At 44.7% G+C, this 16,726-nt stretch overlaps 1 protein-coding gene across 8 annotated transcripts in view; it reads right to left on the bottom strand.

Annotated features, from left to right (window-relative positions):
- sertad2b (SERTA domain containing 2b) overlaps positions 1-16,726 on the bottom strand; it is a 138,420-nt gene that overhangs the window by 82,200 nt on the left and 39,494 nt on the right. Inside the window, exon 1 of one of the 8 annotated variants that reach the window (XM_070888763.1) lies at positions 10,965-11,084. The exons of the other annotated variants lie outside the window; for them this stretch is intronic. The gene's annotated coding sequence lies outside the window, so the exon portion shown is untranslated. Of the gene's footprint in view, positions 1-10,964; positions 11,085-16,726 lie in introns of those variants that run through there. 8 annotated transcript variants of the gene reach the window in all.

The raw sequence follows: 16,726 nt of genomic DNA on the forward strand, positions 1-16,726 counted from the left end.
GTACGCATGATCTTAGCCAAAAGGTTGAGGGTGGGGATGTTGAGGGAGAGTCTTGGAAGCTGAAAGGTCAGTGCAAACTCAATGTGCCACCCAGTCCCCCAATCCAAATCACGCCACACACCAGCTTCAGTGTGTCAATTCACACCAGCTGTTTCCAGTGGCAGAAGGATCAGCAACCAGAGGACATGGATTTAAGGTGATTGGCAAAAATACCCCCAGAGGTGAGATGGGGAGACTGGTTTTAAAAAAAACACAGTAAGTTGTTGTGATCTGGAATGCACTGCCTGATGGGGTGGTGGATACAGATTCAGATTCAATCGTAACTTTCAAAAGATAATTTGATAAATACTCGAAGGGAAATAAATTGCAGGGCTCTGGGGAATGAGTCGTTGAGTGGGACTAATTGGATAGCTCTACCAAAGAGCTGGCACAGGCACAATGGGCTGAATGGCCTCCTTCTGTGCTGTATCATACTATGATTCTAACATATTGTATACTTTCATGAGCCAATCACCTCACGTAACCAAGAGGGTGAGTGGCTCACTCCCCGATCACTTCCAATTTCTCTTTTAGCTCATGGAATTGTGCATCCCCTCACTGGATTGCCCTTCTCTGGAGAAGAGACATTTCACTTCTGCTTGGTATCAATTTGCAGAGGGTGTTACTGAGATTTTGGATTTAGGAAAGTAGATGATTAAATCTGTGTCCCACCACTGCATGGGGTTACACCATACACTCTTCTCTGCCCCATGCCAATAAAAGCTGAATTCTAGTCTGTTTTGCGGCTGGGGCAAGGGCGGAGGGGGGCAGGGTTAAATATATCCCAAACCAGGGCAGATGTCAGACTCCAATTGGGAGAACTAATGCATATGTGAGAGGGAGAAAAAAAAAAGACTCTCTCTATACAGATATAGAGAGAGAAATCACATTCAGGTCATAAAATCAGAACTAAAATTTGATGTTATTGCAAAAGGGTTTTGCTGTTTTTAAATGGGTCATATTTAACTTTAAATTAAAAACCTAAAAAAGTTTTTTTTTAAATTTTAATTATATAAACATAAGCCCTATTTACACTGCAACTGCAATTTCATATTCATTGGTGCTAATTCACACCAAAAGTGCTAATATAAAACAGTGCGGCAAATAAACTGCGGGAGATGGATTTAAAGCTACAATGTGATCGTGTTTCCACTGTGATCAAGCGTTGCCTCGGACTGTGACCAGAATGGCAGCAGAAACTGTTGAGGTCTTTTAGCAACTTTAAAAAAAACCGCAAGAAACCTTTAAATAATTCCACTCTGCAACACTTGCAACAACCACTGTAAACACGCATTTTCACAAACATCTGTAACTGTCACATAGGGATAGTTTGAAGTAGAGGAAGAATGGGGTGGGGGGGGGGGGGGAAATGGAGAAAATGGGATCAGTTTTCGACAGCTTTAAGCAAAGAACTTGATGAGTCAAATGGTTCCTTTTGTTCCACAAACCGCTCAGAAGTGTAATTTACAGCAAACTATTTGTACTTTACAACAGGATTTTAAGGTCGCTGTGAATCTCTTGTTATCTTCAGTCTCAAAGGAAAGGTGTCTCTATGTGGACATGGAAGTCTAATACTGACTATTACACAAACCAAAAACCATACATAAAGTAGGTACAAGGAATCTCACAGGCACACTAAACAATACTGTAGTTTGTAAGATCATTCTGCTCTCTGCCCATTTACAACCATGACAATTCCTGCAGGACAAGTGCTTGACAGCAGTTAAAACTGGTCAAACCGGCTCCCAAGCATACACCACACTACCAATCCTAACCTCCCCACCCTTCACTTTCTAGTTTACCAGTGTTGATTAGCGTTTCTATGCACTCTGAGCTACAGCACTTACTCAGCATTTAAACTGGACCTTTGTCCTGTCTCTGCCACCTTGCTTCTTCCCACCCCTCCGTAGCCATTGCTCTTTAGATTCAAAGCAAGGTTACTGCTTCTGACTTATATTTTTCCCCCAAAGTAATGTTGCAAATCAAGCCATCACCCATTGCCTCCAGCTCAGAAATACAGAGATAGATAACAACAATTACTTGCAATATAGGTGCATTTAGCATAGTAAGATGAAGGGAGTTAGATGAAGTCCTTACTACTCGGGGGATCAAGGGTTATGGCGAGAAAGCAGGAAGGGGGTACTGAAGTTTCATGTTCAGCCATGAACTCATTGAATGGCGGTGCAGGCTAGAAGGGCTGAATGGCCTACTCCTGCACCTATTTTCTATGTTTCTATGTTTCTAGGTTTCTAAATGCCCCAAGGAGCTTCCGAGGGACTGCCTATGATCAAAGAAGATGACACCAAGCCACAGAGAGATATTAGGGCAGATGACCAAAAGTTTGGTCAAAGAGGTAGGTTTTGAGGAGCATCCTGAAGGAGGAAAGAGAGGTAGAGAGCCAGCGAGGTTTAGGGAGGGAATTCTAGAGCTTAGGGCCTTGGCAGCTGAAGTCTCGGCCGCCAATGGTGGAGTGATTATCAGGGATGCGCAAGAGGCCAGAATGAGCAGAGCGCAGAGATCTCGGGGGGGGTTGTGGGGCTGGAGGAGATTACAGGAGATAGGGAGGGGCGAGGTCATGGAGGGATTTGCAAACAAGGACGATCATTTTAAAATTGAGGCATTGCTTAACCGGGAACCAATGTAGTAACAAAGCCAGCACAGGGGTGATAGATGAATGGTGCGAGTTAGGACATGGGCACACACGCACACAGACATATATTCTCAAAAAAAAACAAGTAACAAAACACTGTTTTAGGAAAGTGGATCAGATTGCCACTTTGCAATGACTGTAAAAAATTATATCATGCATTATTCCAAACAAGTCAGTCCATTAAATCTTTACAGAGCTGCAATATTAAATCATTTTAAATGAAGAGGTTATCTCAAAATGGTTAAATTTCTGCATCTGCTAACATGGACATTATTTCCCAGCTAATTCAACACTGGATATTAAAGCTGAAAATTGATTCCTGCTGGAAACAGACTTTATAAAAAATGTCTGAAGGTCTTATCAAAAACTATGACAGCCACATGCAACGTTTAGTATCATGGTAAGTGAATTTATTAAAAAAAGGGACTTGTACATACTGTACTTTCACAACCTCAGGTCATCCCAGAATAACAATGATGATGATAGCCAATGAAGTACTTTTGAAATGCAGTCAAAGGACACTTGCAGTGTAAAAGTAGTTCTTGCAAAGCTTTTCAGGTATGTAATTTGAAGCATTTCATCCAAAATACACAGATGTCATTCACATCACTAAAAACTTTGAAAGACAGTTTAAAAAGAAATTAATAAAATCAGACACGAACCATGCACAAAGATTGCACTGAAGCAAATAGCTCACACATTATGGTACAAATTCTTCCAACACCACACGGCCACTTTTAAGAGCAGGTTGTTGCAGGAACTGACCCCTGTTCAAAACTCAGCGAGAGGGTAATGATGTCCATTTATAGATAATAATAGCGAGGAGAACCCACAGCTGCATTCACAACTCATGCCAGATCCTTTTTATTCAGTAACCGGACAGTAATGCAAGACCCACTGCTCTTACAGAACTACACTACTGTGCAAAACACCGTAACTCCAAAACAGCTAAAGCATAAACAGCTTCAAACACTACCGTCATGAAGAAAGAGTTTGCCAAACTTGTGTTTAAAGAGAGAAAAAAAAGAGAATGATTTCAATCCTGACATTATATGTATTGATTGCTGTGATATATTCACAGAGCACAGCACACACAGCTTCCTACATGGCAGGCAGTTCTCGCGGAAGCCTCTGGAATCTGCCTGGTTCTGTTTATTATTAACTCTGCAGTGGCAATACACAATACGTCTACATCCACAGTGTGGAGTTACAAATGTTACAAGCTAACAGACATTAACTTCTTCATTAAGGAGGGAGAAGTGTATTATAATAAACATCATACATAACTTTCATGTTTATACATAACACAGGATATAAACTTTTTTCCCCCCATATTTACAAATTTAACTTTAACACTTGTTTTCTGTTTCGAAGAGGATACCTTCGCTCTCGAACAGAACCTTCCAAACTTGGTGTCGATTTCACACTCATTCGAGGCTCATCCTGAGGAAGGTTTTCTGTGATGTTATGTATTGATGTGTGTATCGTCCTGGTACCTTAAATGTAATAAAAGAACAATGGTGCACCACAGAGGGCGCTGTGGTGGGAAACCTGAAAGTACCTGCAAGAGGGAGTATAAAAGGCTGACCACCACACCCGAGAGTCACTCTGAGGCTGTTCAATAAAGGACCAAGGTCACAGCAGTTAGACTTACACCAGACCGTGTGGAGTCAGTGATTTGTGTGCTAGATACACCACATTGGCGACAAGGAAGCGGACGAACTCCACGCAACCATGGCTATTCTGGGCTCGCTAAAGGATTTTACCGTGGGCAATGATTGGGAGGTCTTTACGGAAAGGCTCGAGTACTACTTCACAGCAAACGACCTGACGGAGGACACGGACGCAATGAGAGATAAGCGTCCCTCCAGTTGTGGCGATGAGGTTTACTGTCTCATCAGGGATTTGCTGGCACCCGGGAGCGCCAGGGACAAGTCATACGAGGAGCTGACTGGTTTCAACTGGTCACAAATGAGTTCAAAGGAGAGCATCCTCACGGCCAGATACAAATTTTACCATCACTGCAGACCTGAGGGCCAGGATATCACCAAATATGCTGCAGACCTCAGGAGACTCGCGGCGCCGTGTGATTTTGGGGCACACCTTGACGAGGCTTTGCGGGACGTTTTTGTTATGGGGATTGGTCACGAGGGCCTCCTTCACAAGCTGCTAGCCACGGCACCCACAGTCACTCTGACAAAGGCCATCACCATCAGCCGGGCATATATGACCTCGACTTGCAGCACCAAGCCTCATGGAATCCTGCTGCACCAAAGATGGCACCTTAAAAAGGAAATGCACCTGGGAGCCTTAAAAGGGCCTTACCACATGGTGGTCCCCACAAAGAACTTCTGTAAGGCAAGAGCGAGTCTATAATGAGCTATGTTAATGTGAGATGGCGGATTTATAATAAGAATTAATATTTTAATGCTGAATGGTCACTGTGTTTGTGTAAAATAATGGATATGAAGTACAATTAATGATAAGAGCTAATAAGGAAATCAGGGATCCATTACCAGTCAATAACTATTTAATGTACCAGATAACATGTACCATACTAACACACTGTCTATGCCTAGCTGCCTTCCGTTGGACAAACAGGGTAGAGATCCCCGGCAACGGCTTCGGGACTGGGGGGGGGGGGGGGGGGGGGCGGGGGGAAGTGTGATGTTATGTATCGATGTGTGTATCGTCCTGGTACCTTAAATGTAATATAAGAACAATGGTGCACCACAGAGGGCGCTGTGGTGGGAAACCTGCAAGAGGGAGTATAAAAGGCTGACCACCACACCTGAGAGTCACTCTGAAGCTGTTCAATAAAGGACTAAGGTCACAGCAGTTAAATTAACACCAGACCGTGTGGAGTCAGTGATTTGTGTGCTGCATACACCACATTTTCCTCCACGGAATTTCTTGATTTTTATTTGAACTCACTAACTTCAGGCTCTTTGTATTCCTGACTCAGACTCAGACTTTCATTCTGATTCTCTCCTGGATTTGTTTCCAGTACATTGGATTTAGGATTTGCTACTGGTGTATCAAAGCTATCTGATGAGTCAGAAATAATTGAATCATTCCCACCTTCAACTCCTTCCATGTCTGTAGGTAAAATATGATCAATATGAACAAACCTAACCTGTCCATTATCAAACATCTTTACCAAATATGTGCGAGGACCACATATCTTGACCACTCTAACCATTTATGGTGATGGTCCTTCACTCTCACCTTCTGGTTTAATTTCACACTTCTCTCTTTTACTCTACCTCTATCATGATTCTCTTTGTCTTAATTGTGTCTCTTCTACAGACTGTGCCAAATTTGGTTTTAACAACGAGAATCTGGTTCGTGGCTGTCGTTTGAGAAACAACTCTGCTGGTGTTCTACCAGTAGTTGTATGAGGAGTATTTCGATATGTAATCAAAAAATTAGCCAATGTGTGATCCAATGACAACTGTCGTTTCCTTGGATTTGGATCTAACATTTGTTTTATGAGGGCACGTTTGACCATTTGTACAGTGCGCTCTGTTGCACCATTTGAAGCAAGATGGTATGGTGGAACCTTGGTATGTTTCACACCATTTTTGCTCGTGAATTGTGCAAATTCTTCTGAACGAAATTGTGGTCTGTTATCCGAAACAATCTCTTCAGGGAGGCTAAATGAAGAAAGTAATTTTTGCAAAATGTCCAATGTTTTACTTGTTATTTTCCACATTGGAAACACCTCAACCCACTTCAAATGGCTATCACAATGAACAATTGTTGTCCTTCTAACTCAGCAAAATCAATATGTAGCCTTTGCCACACCCTGGGAGGCCATTTCCATGGCTGTAATGGTACTGGTGGTGGTTGCTTGCTTACCGATTGACATGTCGTACACTGACTCATGGCGTACTCTATATCTTTATCAAGACCTGGCCACCATAAATAACTGCGTGCAAAACTCTTAGTCAAGCACATTCCCAGGTGCTGGTCATGGAGATCTCCTAATAATTTGGACCTGAATTTATTTGGTACAACCACTCTTGCACCCCACATGATACAATCTTTATCGACTGATAATTCATTCCTACGAATGAAGAATGGATGTGTATCTTTGTCTGTTACCTGGTTTGGATCCATTTGCAATATACTGACATCACTGGGTCACGTTTGGTTGCTCTACCAATCTCTTCAGCTGTGACTGGCAGTTCATCAATGTATGAAAAATAAAACACTTCTTCCCTATCGGATGTAACTTGTGATGGGGAAGGCAATTTAGACATTGCATCAGCATTACTGTGATCAGCTGATGGTCTGTATTCAATATCATATGTATATGCTGACAAAATCAAAGCCCATCTCTGCATTCGGGCTGCAGTTAATTTTGGAACTGGGGACTTTGGATGGAGGATTGCTGTGGGCCTATGGTCCGTAACGATGGTAGACATATGACCATACAAGTATTTGTGAAACTTGACCCCAAAAATTAATGCCAAAGCTTCCCTTTCAATTTGCGCATAATTACTCTCATTGGTACTGAGAGTACGTGAAGCAAAAACAATTGGTCTCTCCTCCCCACTACGTGATACATGAGAGATCACTGCCCCAACTCAATACGGAGAGGCATCACATGCTAGCTTAATCTCCTTAGATATGTCATAGTGAACCAACATGGTGCTCTCCACCAATTTGCTTTTACACTCCTTGAATGCTGTATTGCATTCTTTTGACCACTTCCAATGGACCTGTTTTTTTTTCAAAAGTTCATTCAGTGGATGTAATATTGTAGCCAAATTTGGTAGGAACTTCCCATAATAGTTCAAAAGATCCAAGAATGAACGAAGTTTAGTGACATTCCTGGGAGTGGATGCATTTCTGATTGCATCCAGTTTTTCCTTGGTCGGATGTAAACCATCTTTGTCTACTCTGTACCCGAAGTACTCCACTGAGTTTTTAAATAACTCACACTTACGAGCAGACACTCGTATTTTGCGCTTCTCTAGCCGTTTGAGGATTTCATTCAATACGTTATTATGAATTTGCCTATTTGGTGCTGAAATTAGTATGTCATCCAAATAACATACTCCCCCTTCAATACCTTGCAAAATCTGGTTCATCACCCCTTGGAATATGGCAGGGGTGGAAGACACTCCAAACGGTAGCCTATTAAATTGATATAGGTCTAGATGAGTATTTATAGTCAAACATGACTTGGACTCCTCATCTAGTTCAAGCTGTAAGTAGGAATTCGTACGATCCAGTTTTGAGAAGATGTGACCACCTGTCAGTGTTGTGAACAAATCTTCTATATTCGGCAATGTATTGGGGACATTACCCTCTAGAACCTGCTTTGCGGTTACTTTATAATCACCACACAATCTTACCTTACCATCGGACTCAAGTACAACAACAATGAGTGTAGCCCAATTATATCGATCTATCTTACAAATAATGTTCTCAGTCTCTAGTCTTTTGAGTTCTTGCTCAACTTTCTCCTCGAGTGCATATGGTACGGAACTTGGCTTGTAGTAAACCGATCTAGCATCCTTCTGTACCCTGATACTTGCCTTGAAGCCTTGGATCGGACTGCCCATTTCTCAGATCACCTTCGGATACTTCTTGATAACCTCATCAGCTGATGAAAATCTCGCTTCCACACAGAAAATCTTACTCCAATCCAGCTTCAGTGAGCTCAACCAATTTCTTCCTAGTAAGGCAGACTTATCTCCTTTCACTACTATTTGAGGCAAGTTCTGAAATTGATCTTTATACTTCACCGGTACGGTGATACGACCTACCACAGGAATTTTCTCTCCCGAGTAGCCTCGCAGCTCTATCTTGGATTTCTCCAGTTGGAAATCACGCAATTTGTTGCGGACAGCGACTCTGGTACTATACTTACGGATGCACACGTGTCAATTTCCATTGGTATCTTGAATCTCGCAACATCTATGTGGATTTTGATGCTTTCCGAATTGCTGTCCATTAACCTCGTGCTCCTGATGACGTGTAACTCTAAAATCTCCTCGTCCTGTTGTTGTTCTTCCATGCTATGTAGTCTCTTGGGATTTCTACTCATAGCTTTGAATGCTGGACTCAGCTTTAAAAGCTGGTTTACCCTTCAGTCGGCATGCCTTCGCAAGATGCCCAGTCTTTCTGCAGAAGAAACATTCTGCCTTCACGTATGGACAACTTTGAGCAATGTGTTGTCCCAGGCACCTATAGCATGACTTCGATGCTCTGGTAGAATTTCCAGTTTCTGAGACTTTTGAACCCCGCCGTCTTTTACTTTGAACCTGCAGGTGATTTACCTCGGTTGACTGACGACCGTAATCATTATTTAATTCTCGGGAATATTGTTTGGCCATGCCCATCGACCTCGCTGTCTGACAAACAATCTCAAAAGTCAAGTCATCCATCGTCAATAACTTTCTTCTGATCGCATCATTTTTCACCCCACAAACAAAACAATCCCGTAATGCTCGGTTTTGAAAGTTTCCAAAATTATAATGCAGCGATAGCTTTTTTAATGCTACGATGTAATCACTGATACTTTCATCAGCCTTTTAATTCCGAATCCCGAAATGATAGCTTTCAGCAATTTCGAACGGTTTGGGGTTATAGTGCTGCTCCAGCTTCATTAAAATCTCTAAGCGTTGTGTCCTTTGGTTCATCAGGCACAAGCAGATTTACAAGGGTTTCGTACAATGCCGGACCCGCCTCCGATAAGAAGATCGCTTTCTTACGTCCCAACACAGCCTGGTTCTGGATTGCATTGTCTGGAACTTTGATTATGTTATTTGCAGTGAAATACATTTCTAGCCAATCCACATATGCTTTAAAACATTCCTGGTCATGTCTATATTCCCCCAAATATCCAATTACACCTACCATTTTAATATCCAGCTGTTCACACCGTGTGCTGTATTTTACCTCGGATTTTGTAGCTTTTTTCCAAAGACAGAAACTTCCAAAGTCTCTCTGTCGGCTGGCGGAATCCTTCCCCAACAAAATTTAAGCTTTAAATCATCCAAAAAATCCCATCTCATCGCCAACTGTGATATATTCACAGAGCACAGCACACACAGCTTCCTAAATGACAGGCCGCTCTCTCGGAAGCCTCCGGAATCTGCCTGGTTCTGTGTATTATTAACTCTGCAGTGGCAGTACACAATACATCCACATTCACAGTGTGGAGCTACAAACAGTACAAGCTTACAGACATTACAATTGCAAGTTGCTAAATGAAAATATTAGGTTTGCCAAACTCTTACCTGAAGGTGTGCCCACTTAAGTGGAATTATGAATACTACTTTCATGCACGATACAGAAATAGGCTGCCTCAGGGAGGTGCCAAATGTATCACTCTCCAAACAGAACTCTTCCCCCTCTTTCTCTCTCCCTCCCCCGAGAGAGAGAGAGAAGAGAGAGAAGAGAGAGAAGAGAGAGAAGAGAGAGAAGAGAGAGAAGAGAGAGAGAGAGAGAGAGAGAAGAGAGAGAGAGAGAGAGAGAGAGAGAGAGAGAGAGAGAGAGAGAGAGAGAGAGAGAGAGAGAGAGCGCGAGAGGAACATCATTTTTTTTGGAATGCACTGCATTTGAAAATAGGAACTAGTGTTACTTAGCAAGTTACATATAACTAGCATGATCTACTTACAGTAACCAAAATAACAAATTTAAAAAACACACGTTCAAAATCAGACTATCAGCTTGGATAGTCAATGGCACTGTGATTTGAAATTGTCCTGGCAAAGTGATTAACAGCAGTGAACAGTGAAACCCCATAGCATTCAAATGAATCTGCAAATGAAAAACAGGACTCCATAAAGTGAGAGTTGTGTAACCCTCTGCCCTGTGTGTGAAGTGAAGCTGGGAGGAGGTGGACCCCAGCGATTTGGAGGCAGCAGTCTGTCGGGTTGTGCAATACCAGTGATCTGCTGCTGTAAACTTTACCCCGAGACGTGGGCTTTGATAGTTAAAGACCTCAACATCTTCATGGTTTTTAAATTTGCTAGCTTACAGGCAGTTAATTCACAACAACTGTCTTTTGAAAGACTGGTTGTTGGGAGGGCACTGTACTGGTGCATTTCACTGGCATGTTTATTTGACTCTTAACACACGTAGGTTCTCCCTGTACTTCACAAATACCAGCTCTGTTCTCAGTTTAGTTGTTCCTTTATTAGCTACATTATAATCTTTGCTTCTTGAAGGGCTGTGACAAAGATCATGCCCAAAGCTCCAGACTAGCAACAATCGGCGAGAACCCTTCTAGTAATGAAAGTATTGCTGGTCTTACCACACACTCCACTACCCGAGGTCGGTTACAGAAGCTGTGTCACATGCAAAACCACTCCAATTCCATGATGTCAATGCTCAAATCTCTTGGCTTCGCACGAAGTTTGCAGGCTCACTAACAAGGAGCTCCCAAGTATTATGCAAGGGTGAATCCTGCAGAGATTTACACAGTAGCCTTAATTCATAAGCACTGCCCAGAAAAGCTGACGTGAAACACAGCCACACAATGCTTGGTCCTGCTTTCCCGACGTCACAAATCCACCCCTTTCCCAATGCCTTGGCAGCTGGAAGCAGCTGGGCGGGGTTAGATTGTGCAGGCACTGGCTCAGGCTCGCTTATCCAATCCACTGTAGGATGCTTGCTGGGCTCCAGTCCCTCATGTCTGATCCATGTGCTTTTCTGTCTCGAGGGAGTACATATGCTAATTTACTGTAAATCTGCTGCTGCACAGCGAGTCCCGGCAAAGGAAATGGAATACTGGACAGTCAGAAAGTAACTTAAAAAACAGCAGTAAGGAACCAATTCAAAAAGAGAACGGAAAACTGGGCTGTACGAACAGACTGAAACAATGTGAAGAACTTCAGATATTGAAGAAAAGTGGACACAACTTCAAACTGTTCAACAACTTCTACTAAAGCACGTTAATTTGGCAATACTCAAATTTTAGGAGTGAAAAGAGCGCTGTGGGTTATTATATTGCAACCATTTGAAGCACGGCACAACAATCCATTTTTTAAGCAGTGAAAAACTGATGCAGTCGATGCTACATTGTTCTACTATGTTAAAGCTGCTACATACAGGTCGAGCGTCCGAAATCCGCAGTTCCGAAATTTGGAATGTTCCGGAATCCGGATACCGGGCTGATCCGTGGCAGGGTCATCTGAAAACCGGAAAATGTTCCGAAATCCGGACTTCCCCGCCTCAGCACCCGCTCCTCCACCTCTGCTGCCTCTCCACACCACCCCCCTCCTTACCTCGGCCACCCCTCCACACACACACACCATTCGCCCCCCCCCCCCCTTACCTCAGCCGCCCGACCGCACCCCCCTTACTTCGGACGCCCGACCCCCCACCCTCCCCTACCTACTTCGGCCCAGGCAAAGACGGCCCGGAATCCGGAGTGGCCTCAGTCCGAGGCTTCCGGATTTCGGACTTCACACCTGTACGTACAAGTTGTTGCTGTTACTGAGGTTTTTTTCTCCAAAGGCAGAAGGCATTCGGAATACTTGTATTCTATGTCTTGGCTAATAAAGGCAAGAGCAGTGAGGTATGCCTGAACTGTATAAAACACTAGGTCAGGCCACAGCTAGAATACTGCGTGCAGTTCTGGTCACCACATTACAGGAAAGATGTGATTGCACTAGAGAGAGTACAGAGGAGGTTTACGAGGATGTTGCCTGGACTGGAGAATTTTAGCTATAAGGAAAGATTGGATCGGCCGGGGTTGTTTTCTTTGGAACAGAGAAAGCTGAGGGGAGACCTTATTGAAGTGTATAAAATTATGAGGGGTCTAGATAGAGTGGATAGGATGGATCTATTTCCCTTAGCAGAGAGGTCAATAACCAAAGGGGCATAGATTTAAATTAATTGATCGAAGGATTAGAGCGCAGTTGGAGAATTCCCCCCCCCCCCCCAAGAGGGTGGAGGGTGGTGGGGGTCTGGAACTCACTGCCTGAAAGGGTGGTAGAGGAAGAAACCTTCATTGCATTTAAAACGTACTAGGATGTGCACTTGAAGTGCTGCAGGCTATAGGGCTACGGACCAAGAGCTGGAATGTGGGATTAGGCTGGAGAGCTCTTGGTCGGCCGGTGCGGACACGATGGGATGAAATGGCCTCCTTCTGTGCTGTAAATTTCTATGATTCTAAGGCGTCATTCGCTCTGTGCAGTCTGCTCTCCTGCAGGTGAGCGAGAGCGCTGAACTCCACAGGAGTGGCAGTGAATGTCAGCACCTCATCACCATCATGGGACCAACACCAGCCACGGTGCCAGAATATCAGCCAGGCCAGACTTTGTGCTGGAACTTGTAGCCTGATCCTCTCGGGCTCGAACTCCCAGAAGTGGCTGGCCACGAGCATCCCAAAGACCCACACGTGAGCAACAGCTGCCTTCCACCAGCTCGGCTGAAAGCACTGGGCCAGCACCGCGCTCAATTTTGGCCAGGAATTGCTCCGTTTTTTGGGGAGTGGGCTGCTTTTTCTGGCGTAACTTAAAAATCCCCAGTTTCCCCAATCAATTTTCACCAGCGTAATTCACTTAGTAACGTTTTTTTTTTAAGGTTAGTTTTTGGCGTACTTGGGCCACAAAAAAAAAAAAAAAAATCGGGCGCAACTCTTCAAGTCCGCCAAAAAACTGCTTTGGGGAAAATGGAGCCCATTAAAATTCCATAATCTTCTCTGTTCTAAGGAGAGCAATCTCACCACTAAGTTTCTCCACATAAGTGAAGTCCCTCGACAGTGCAAGAGTTAGCAGGATCATTGCTGGTCTGGTTCTTAACTAGGAAACTTTCTTGACATTTGACTGCCAGCTACACTTGTGAGGGTGGGAGGGGAGGGGGGTGGGGGGGGGGGGGGGGTTGTGGGTGGTATTGTTAACCTGATATCTTGAAGTTTTCTTTGGGAAGAGAAGAAAAAGGGAAACAAAAGCAAGAAGCAGGAAGAAGATTCCAAAAAAGAACGGAAACCTACACAGACTCCCAATTGCTAGGTAGCTCGAAATATAGATTCATGTCAACAACAGGAAATAACTCCCACATCAAAAAAGGCACCATGCAAACTCGCCAATCTCACAAAATGCTGACAACAGTCTTGCTCCAAACACTTTTCGGTCGGATATCCGGTTGGCTGCCCGTCCCATAGGTTCCTCTTTTTAAAAAATATTTAAAGGTGCTTAGAAATAAAGAGTAGCTTGCAAAACAACAGACCAACTCAAGCTGATTCCATGTTACTTCTAACCAAAATTATTATTACTTTTCAAGAGCAATTTGTCCCTAGTTTTTAGATTTAACTAACTTAAAATCAATTTTACAGAAGCTATACAGTCAGCTACAAATAAGCCAATTTCACACATTCAGGCATGGATAGAATATAGCCCCTTCTGAATAACTAAGCCATGAAAGCCAAAGTAATAAGATTACTGCACAAAACAAAGACTAAGATGAAATGATAATTTCAGTGTACACTTCAGTGAGAAAGTTTGGAGTGTTTTGCCCTCGGGGTAGATCTTGACTTTCTGCATTGCTGTAAATCGGGGGATAGCGAGTCAACTTCAATGCAAATAAATATCGGGAGATGTAAAACGGGCTGCCGACTCGCTATACCCCGTCTTGCACCATTGCACAAAGTTCAAGATCTAGCTCAGTACTACAAGATGATTCCTCAATGCTAACAAGTGAGGGGTCCGCCCAGACCCGCCCGGCAGTGCTTACCCCGCCCAATCCCCCCCAGACCCGCCTGCGGTTCCCCCCCGACACACCCATGCCCCCCCCCAGACCTGCCCGTGTTTCCCCCCCGACACACCCATGCCCCCCCAGACCCACCCGTGTTTCCGACCCCCGACACACCCATGCACCCCCCCAGACCCACCCGTGTTTCCGACCCCCGACACACCCATGCCCCCCCAGACCCACCCGTGTTTCCCCCCCGACACACCCATGCCCCCCCCCAGACCCGCCCGTGTTTCCCCCCCGACACACCCATGCCCCCCCAGACCCGCCCGTGTTTCCGACCCCCGACACACCCATGCCCCCCCCCCCAGACCTGCCCGTGTTTCCCCCCCCGACACACCCATGCCCCCCCCCAGACCTGCCCGTGTTTCCCCCCCGACACACCCATGCCCCCCCAGACCCGCCCGTGTTTCCGACCCCCGACACACCCATGCCCCCCCCCCAGACCCGCCTGCATTTCCCCCCGACACACCCATGCACCCCCCCAGACCCGCCCGTGTTTCCGACCCCCGACACACCCATGCACCCCCCCAGACCCACCCGTGTTTCCGACCCCCGACACACCCATGCCCCCCCCCAGACCCACCCGTGTTTCCGACCCCCGACACACCCATGCCCCCCCCCAGACCCACCCGTGTTTCCCCCCCGACACACCCATGCCCCCCCCCAGACCCACCCGTGTTTCCGACCCCCGACACACCCATGCCCCCCCCCAGACCCACCCGTGTTTCCGACCCCCGACACACCCATGCATCCCCCAGACCCGCCCGTGCCCCCTCCCCCAGACCCGCCCATGCCCCCCCACCCCCGAGCCATTTTTAAGAGTGCTTCACAGCCATAACGGAAACAATTGTCATCTACTATTTACGGTAAAGAACCCGACGAATTTTTTAGCATGCAAAGTTACAAGGGGTTAAAGAATTTACACATTGACGGTGCATTTTTTTTCTCCAGATATAAATGGCACACTGCCACTTTCATAAGACGCTATTTGGTAAACTATAATTATGGTCACTTGTGGATCTTACCATGTGACTGAATTAGAATTTAAAACACATTCCCAAATAACGTGAATCTTGTGAAGAGTTTAAGTGGTCAGAACAATTCTTTGAACATTCAAACCCATTTCAGCTGTAGCAATGAATCCAGAATGTTGGTAATCTAGGCACAGCAATATACTCTATTTGCTTTTTGTGCATTGTTTAAAAAACCAATGGCAGATATTACTAACATAATGACTGAGACACTAAAGATGGTTAGAAAGATTAAAGGAGCAGGATCAGGTCTTGCGCTGGTTGTAAATAGGAAATAGTGCTCCAAATTCAAAAAACGAGAGAAAGGAATGAGAAAGACTTTTGCAAAAGCACATTTCACATTCATCATTCCACCACTCCCCTCCTCCCCACCTCTCCCCATTTCGCACCCCTCGCAGTGAGGATAGCACTGCCCCACGAAGATTGTTGGGTCACTTAAACTTCGTAGTGGCCGCTGATGGCAACGCAGCTGGAGTACAAAGTAGGCACAAATTGTCTATTCCACACAGATGTAGTGGTGCATCTCAATAAAGAGGAAAAACAGAGTCTGAGACAATTCATGACAGACAGATCACGTGTGTGCAGCTGCTGAGCATGTCCAATATAGCTGTCTCTACTGCAGCTGATTGGGTTTTCCTGAAGGACACAGGAACAGGAGGAGGCCATTCAGCCCCTCAAGCCAGTTCCGCCATTCATATGATCATGGCTGATCTGTATCTTAACTCTATTTACCTGCCTTGGCTCCTTGATCCTCAATATCCTTACTCAACAAAAATCGATCACGCTCAGTTTTTGAAATTTTCATTTGGCCCCCAACCTCGACGACTTTTTGGGGGAAAGAGAGTTCCAGATTTCCACTACCCTTTGTGTGAAGAGGTGCTTCCTGACATCACCCCTAGCTCAAATGTTAAGGTTATGCCTCCTTCTCCTGGACTCCTTCACCAGAGCAAATAGTTTCTCTCTATCTACTGTATCAACTCCTTTAATCATCTTAAACACCGCGATCAGATCACTCCTTAATCTTCCATTCTCAAGGATATAGTTACCAGTGTCCTGATAATTTACCCTTTTAGCCCAATGAAAATGGAAGCTCACTGAGTTTACTTTGTAGATGTGCTGGAATTTTTTTTAGTCATGCCATCTTGGGCTGAAGTCCTACCATCATTGTCAATTGTATTGTAAGCAATGGAGAGTAAAATCAGATGGAGTGTAAAGCGGAAATCAGACCCCAAGGCACACTATTCCTGCCATGCGGATTAGGTTAAAATCAGGGCTCTACTTGCAC

This window comes from Pristiophorus japonicus, chromosome 9 (assembly GCF_044704955.1).
Source record: "Pristiophorus japonicus isolate sPriJap1 chromosome 9, sPriJap1.hap1, whole genome shotgun sequence".
Taxonomy (NCBI): Eukaryota; Metazoa; Chordata; class Chondrichthyes; family Pristiophoridae; genus Pristiophorus; species Pristiophorus japonicus.